The 6,000-nt window shown below is 39.7% G+C and overlaps 1 protein-coding gene across 5 annotated transcripts in view; it reads left to right on the plus strand.

Annotated features, from left to right (window-relative positions):
• Positions 1 to 6,000, plus strand: part of ADD3 (adducin 3) — a 90,906-nt gene that overhangs the window by 57,315 nt on the left and 27,591 nt on the right. The window contains exon 1 of one of the 5 annotated variants that reach the window (XM_057375551.1): positions 4,495 to 4,659. The exons of the other annotated variants lie outside the window; for them this stretch is intronic. The gene's annotated coding sequence lies outside the window, so the exon portion shown is untranslated. Of the gene's footprint in view, positions 1 to 4,494; positions 4,660 to 6,000 lie in introns of those variants that run through there. 5 annotated transcript variants of the gene reach the window in all.

Genomic DNA, 6,000 nt, shown 5'->3' on the forward strand with positions numbered 1-6,000 from the left:
TAATAAAAAAATTAAAGCAACATGCTGTGAATGCAGCTAATAAAGTAGCTGCCTTTTGAACCTTTGAGTAGGGCAGCCAGGYCCTTGTGGCCCTGCTCTGCTCTACACTTTCCCCTGCTCTCCTCCTCCAGATTATTTTTAACCCTGATGCCTTTGTGTAACCACCGTAGACTCAAGTATCTCTCTCAAGACAGAGAGATGTGCTTAGGGAATGGCATTTTCAGAGGTGGGGGACTGAAACACTGAGAGGGGCAGGATTGCTTCAAGCAAGCCAGGAAAACATGAAAAACTGTAGCATAAGATATGTTTAACTTAAGTCCTCTAAAGATGATAATTTTGCAGGTATTAGAGATGCAACTGTAAGGTTAATCAAATTCTGCGTGTTTGTTAACTTTTCCCATGTTATGTTTTGACAGTCATGAACATTTGTTTGTAAATGGACCAAGGAGGGTAAAATTGGCCCATGTGTTAAGGGAAAACTRATTTTGGTTATGGAGAAAGAAGAATGACCCTTTGGAGTCTTGAATGGGGTGAGAAGAGGCACTCTCAGCATAATCTGGAAATAGTTTAGATTTAGTTTTTTGTCCCTTATGCCATCTCATGGCTGATATAAGCTGTTAAAGTCCTGTTAACAGAGCCTTCCCTCTTCACCTCAGTTTGAGCTTGCCTTTTTAAAGCATTTGCTGGAGTAACTGGGTAGTTTTTTTTCTCACAATGCCTAGGGTTTTTTCAGCTTGCTCGTGGCCAATCAATAGYAATGTGCCTGCTGCATAGTCAGGCCTGGGCTTCGCTGGCGTAATTTGTCTCACACTTTCAGCAATCCCTGAAATCCATATTTCTAAATTGTAGTTAAAAACCTTAAAAACTGTAACATTCCCACTAAGCTTCTTCTTCATGTGTGAAATCAATATATGTAACTGTGTTGTTTTGTCTAAAGTATCTTGAATTTTTAACCATAGCTATCATAAATCAGCTTTTTTGAAATGCTCTTGCTTTCTGTTTAATGTGACAACTATGTATAAGTCAGCAAAATGTTAAAATTCCTTTTTTGAGAGGCTAGCCAATTTATTTTGATATGGTCAAGCTAATATTGGCGTATTAATGTGACTTGTGTTATAGCTATTTATTTAACATTTATAGCAGAATGATTCAGAGATCCCTAGATGAACTGGGGGGAATTGTGCAGGGTGTGGTGCCTAATATTAATAAAGATACAGTTTGTCCYGAAGACTGTATGATCGAAGACCTGGCACAATTTCATCTTTTCCTCAAGTTTCTAGTTACAAACATTCCGCTGAGATTAKCTGTTGGCCAGGTTTTCCAGTCCTSWCTTCTGAGTTATGGAGGGYGTTGAGCTGCAATTCTGTATGGTCAGTGCATGGTGGTGACCTTAAATAGGGTCTACACTGACTGTTGGTGGTGCTAAAGGTCAGGATTYGATGTGAAGAGAGAGGAACTCCAGGGGTTTGGGCTATAAAAAGGTTTGGCTGTGTGCTGCCGTACACAAGATTGGTTGTTCATGTAAATATTTGTAAAATCCAGCAGTTGCCTCGTGTCCATCATCTGGYTTGCCCACCGTTGCAGCCTCTGACCCTTCAGCAAAACTCGGGAGGCAGCTGCTTTGGCCATGACATTTCTCAGGAGAATCTAACTGCCATAAATCACAAAGGCTTTTCATGTGCCCTGGGATCGATAAGAGCTTTCCTTGCACTCTAATCTCACACACTGTACCAGTGACCCAACCAGTGCAGGTTGCTGGGAGTAGTCCTTGTTACTCTAAATGGTTCTAGCCTGGCTGTCGTAAATCAATGGATTTAAAAAAAATTATTTACATAACAGACTTGTTTCTTCTACTCCATAACCTTACATAGATCTGCATATAGAGTGAAATTCTTTTTCCCCTGCGTCTGTGCAGGTCAGGTACAGTCCAAGAAAAAGTCACCAGAGGAAGCTGGAGACTTTGCAAGAGAGGAAGAGTGTTGCAAAATATGGAAGATTGTGGCTGCAATCAAGTCTTTCAGTTAGATGTTTTTTTTTCTTCACAGAGAATTTCTTAGTTTATACTGTGGAGGAACCCAGGTTTCATRTTTTTCAAATGACACAGGGACATTGTTCAGCCATTGTCTCTGTGTGTGGCTTATGTRTTTGCCTACTTTCACAGCTTAATACGGATAAGTGCTACCAGAACATAATCTTTTAATTTAGCCCTCTGTTGTCTACTGACTTGTGAAATATTTTTAGGTAACTTAAGCACAAGTGATTATGTAGATAAGCAGAGGTGAGTCTTTAAAAATAAAAAAGTGCTTTTTATTGTCACCTGCRTGACTTGTTTCACCAGCAAACTCTGAGCTCTTCCTCTGCTTCTTTTCTGTAACCAGTTTGCTTGTGTGACTGGGTTTGTTCTGACTCGTGAATTTTGTGTATAGAACATCATGTTCATATGTTCAAATGGTCATATTCTCTGCACAATCTTAACAATTTTCCTTAATAGAAAACATTTTATAGAGAGAAGCAAAGAAAYCCTTACGCTGCTGACTGCTCAAGTGTCACACAATGTCCAGTTATGTGCTGCCTTTCCTCGGCACAAGAGTTTCCATAGTGGGCAGGATGGACCTTGGATCTGAACTCTTGAGGTTGTGCTTTTGAGACCAGTTTTATCTTTTGTTATACTGACTCTCAGAAAAGAGTGACTGAATAACTTGCTTATCAAGGGTTCTCTCCCTTTTTTTTTTTTTTTTTTTCCCCAGGGAAAAACTCACGCAACAGTGAAGGAATAGCAAAATGTGAATGATTAAAGTAGTTTATGTCTACAGGGTTAAGCAAGGGAGTTCATTTATGAGCCTCAACACATGCAAATAGCATTTATGGCCATGTGGTAGAGCATATTGGATAAATCAAACCAGCATTCTAGGCTCCGGAAGTTTTTTCCCCACTGCTTGTGCTGAAAAATGTTGGCAGGCCAGGCTGGAGATGGGGAGGTGCAGCCTGCACCTGCTACAGGCTGAGTGCATTATAAGGAGACTTCCTTAACAGAGGGAAAACATCGCCTTGTYGGTTAAAGGTAAAGCTACAGGCTTCAAATTTTCATATTCTGTGTGGTTGTCCACAACCATTTAATTCGCACTTCTTGACAATGAAGTGTGTCTGGCTCAGTTCCAGTTTACACTGAGTAAAGTGTGAGTTGCACAGCTTGACTGTTTGTGGTAACTTTAACATTGCACAATATAATTGGGGAAAAAATACTTTAGATATAAGGCAGCAAAACAAAAAACAAGATTTAAATGCATTCAAGTATTTATTTCTTAGGAGAAAATATATCTTGCTGCCATTTAGTCTCTTCAAAATGGTGTCTGAAAAGAGGTGATAATTTTATTAGTTTCTCTGTTTAAAAGCACAGGGACTTAAATATGCTGTGTGGATTAGATTATTTGATTAGTAACCAGTTTGGGCTGTAGCATGACAAATTGTTTATGGTTGCATTGCTACTGGATGAAATGGTGTTAGACACTCCTGTGTCATCATTACCTTTATTTCAGAACAAACATTTGTGTAGATATGCAGTTAACTGGCAGGGAAATTATACAACTGAAAATTAGTCCATTAAAAAAACCCCAAAACCTTAAAAGCATTTGCTGATAATGAATTTGAAGGTGTGATCAAGGGAAAAAGATTGAATGGCTGGGCAGGTTGTGAGRAGGTATGACTACTTTATTTTCTAAATGCAGATTAATTTGTGTCAGTTTAAGGGTGTAGTTTGACTTGAGTGCTAGTTTAAAGAATTACTATTAGTAAAATCAGTTAATTGAACTTTGAACAAATGCTACCTAGCAAGTTATTTTCAGCTCCACAAATTGAGGAGTTTAGAAAATGCTAACATCTGGACACACATCTTACTCACCTGACTGATGTGTAAAGTAAGAAAATCCCAAATCCATTGTAACATTTTTTTAAAAAATATAAAATCTGTCAATTCAAATATTTATGGTATTTGTTATCATCATCAGGTGAATTTCAGAACTGAYTTAATTTTGAGGTGTTTATCCAATTTTTTTTTTGCCTTAGAGGAATTGCAGTTATTCATTTCTGTGTCATTACTAAAATGGGATAGGAGGGAGGATGAACAGTTGACTTTTGGTGTCCAAAAAATAGCATTGGTGGCCCTCTTCTCAGTCCATATTCTCCCATATATTTCCCTGACCCTCTCACCCATTCCCTCATATTCCTGAAGTGTGTRTGTTGCTGCCAGCTGCGTCCATAGCTGACAATGTTTGCTGAAGCCAAGTCTTTGATTCACACTGGAACCTGTTTCATAGGGAGGCTGGAACGGAGATCAAGAGACGCCCAGTTTGCTTCCAACAAGTCTCCTGGCAGACAAGATACTGGAAGGGGGAGTGGGGGGGAGAAAGAGCAGACTGTTCCTTAAAAACAAGCAGGCGAGAAATCGCAGGAGCAGAGTAGCTCAACGTGCTCCTGAGAAAGGAAACGCTCGGATGCGGTGCAGTCCAGCTCGAGTGCTCAGACCCCAAAGCAGTCTCACCAGTTAATGATGCTGTGCACACACTGCTGGTTTGCAGTGCTGGGAGCTCTCAGGAAGATGGATTGCACTGCATAGAGAAAATGGAGTTGTCTGAAACCAGGCAGAAAAGATCAGCATAAAAGGTAGGTTAATGTTCTGTTGCTAGGTGATCTAATAATTTGGTCTCTTTTCTGTTTCTCTCTCTTAAGATGGTATTTATTTTTATATACATTCAGTACATTATGAAAGATATAAATATATCAAGTCAGTACTTTCAGGGGGGYTCTTACTCAATATAAATTTTCCTCCAATTTGGTCTCTYGTACKTTTTTTTTTTACTTTAGTACTTCTTGTTTCTCTGACCTCATTATTATTTTGAGCTGGTTTTGTGATTTGACATTGAAAATAGTTATTGCAACAAAAGCAGCGCAGCAGGTTACTTAGACTTTACAAAGTGTGAGATGGGGGATCTCAGGATGTAATGTTGCAACCTAAAATCAACAGTTCCAAGTTCCTGGAATAAATTGAAGCTTTCATGAAATAAAACTTACTCTTAAGTAGAGAGCTACACAGCTTGCTGACAGAGGGGGTATGCTCTACTTTCTCTCTGTAGCCCAGTTACGGGTGTAAAATACAGAACAGGATATGGAAGCCAAACCCATGAGCTATATAAGGCATCAAAGCACGGGAGGACACGACCTGTTTTCTTTTGTATCAGAATTGAGTTCAGCAAGAACCAGGAGGGCGGAACTAGGAGGGGGAAGTAGTGTTAGATTAACAAGTTATGTTGTAGCAAGAGCTTGTGAGCCTTTTTGTTTTACAAGTCCGTWAAAGTATTTTCAGCAGAGCTGAAGATTCTGTGTAACAAAAATTTATCCTTTCTTGCTTGCTCCTCTTAGTTTCTCCCCGCCTTGGAGCAGTTGAACCATGTGTGGGAAAACTTCTCTTCTTTGACTTTGAATCTCTTTTTAGCATGTCAGCATGCACATGTTAGTCCAACATGTGCTTCAGCAGAGCAAGAGTGATGGCTCTCACCAGAATCGGGTCCAAATTGGTGTTTGATTTCTGTGTGTGTTTGTCCTTTCTGACCAGTCTAGATGCAGTGTCTTCYTGCTATAGGATCTCATATTTGTACCTGTGCTCCAGTCTCTGGAACCACTCTGGAGCATGCATAAGAAATGTTAGCTAGTACTGTTCAGGAATGTGGTACCTCACTTTCTTTAATTCATAAACATCATTGGAGGGGGTGGAAGCCAAAAGTAGCCTTGCAGCAAGGATGATTTCTTCTCTAGGCACAAGTATCTCAYATACACCAAAAAAAGGAAAGAAAAGGGGGCGAGGTGAGGATCCTCTATCACAATTCATAGATTTTGAGATCTGGATTTTCTGTAAATACTTTTTTTGTTGTTGCTGGTTCTGTGTGGAGAACGCAGTCCTGATTTTTTGGTCCCCAAAAGCTGATCGCTTTTTTAACAAATGTCCTC

Source organism: Malurus melanocephalus, unplaced genomic scaffold (genome assembly GCF_030028575.1).
Source record: "Malurus melanocephalus ecotype Western Australia unplaced genomic scaffold, MMel_1.1 scaffold_252, whole genome shotgun sequence".
NCBI lineage: Eukaryota > Metazoa > Chordata > Aves > Passeriformes > Maluridae > Malurus > Malurus melanocephalus.